This window comes from Triticum dicoccoides, chromosome 2B, assembly GCF_002162155.2.
Source record: "Triticum dicoccoides isolate Atlit2015 ecotype Zavitan chromosome 2B, WEW_v2.0, whole genome shotgun sequence".
NCBI lineage: Eukaryota > Viridiplantae > Streptophyta > Magnoliopsida > Poales > Poaceae > Triticum > Triticum dicoccoides.
In genome coordinates, this window is record NC_041383.1 from 489,732,637 (window position 1) to 489,733,448 (window position 812).

The 812-nt window shown below is 43.7% G+C and overlaps 1 non-coding gene across 1 annotated transcript; it reads right to left on the reverse strand.

The window, feature by feature from the left end:
* Positions 1–456: 456 nt before the first annotated feature.
* On the reverse strand, positions 457–528 carry TRNAN-GUU. The gene has a single exon. It is a non-coding gene; the product is annotated as a tRNA-Asn (tRNA).
* Between the last annotated feature and the right edge of the window lie 284 nt (positions 529–812).

Here is an 812-nt window from a genome sequence, read left to right on the forward strand (position 1 = left end):
CCACTTCACACCTCGGAATGCACTGTTCTTATAGAGAGAAAGGCGCTTTCCCATCTTCTTAACCTGAAATGAAGGGGTACCCCCGGGAAGAGATCCAGTTGAGACAGCTTGGCCTGTAGCTCAGAGGATTAGAGCACGTGGCTACGAACCACGGTGTCGGGGGTTCGAATCCCTCCTCGCCCACAGCCTTCCAAAGGGGGAAGGGCCTTTACTTTCCCCCTGAGGGTAGGAAAATCATGATCGGGATAGCGGACGTAAATCTATTGAACTTAGGTATGCTCTTTCCTTTTGTCGAAGTGGAATCATAGAACAGAATGTGATACGATGAGATAGAATGCAATAGAAATAGAAACAAGGATAGCGAATGGGTTACCTACTCCTAAGGGTCAAAGCAAGCCCTTTAATTCAATTTCTTATTCTTACATTAAAATTCTTACATTAAAGAATGAATAAAATCTCCCCAAGTAGGATTCGAACCTACGACCAGTCAGTTAACAGCCGACCGCTCTACCACTGAGCTACTGAGGAACAAGGGGGGATTCGACCTCCTAGAGTTCAACTCCCGCTCTCAACCCATGAACAATATGAGTCCGAAGCTTCTTTCGTAACTCCCATAATTTCTTCGTAGTGGCTCCGTTCCATGCCTCATTTCATAGGGAAGCCCAAAGTGGCTCTATTTCATTCTATTTCACTTCGTAGCACTTCCTATCATTTAATATCCATCTCTTTGGTCTTATTGACATAAGAGATGTCATTTATAGTCTATCTCTTTCTATATATGGAAAGTCAAGAAATTCTCATCGAAACATCGA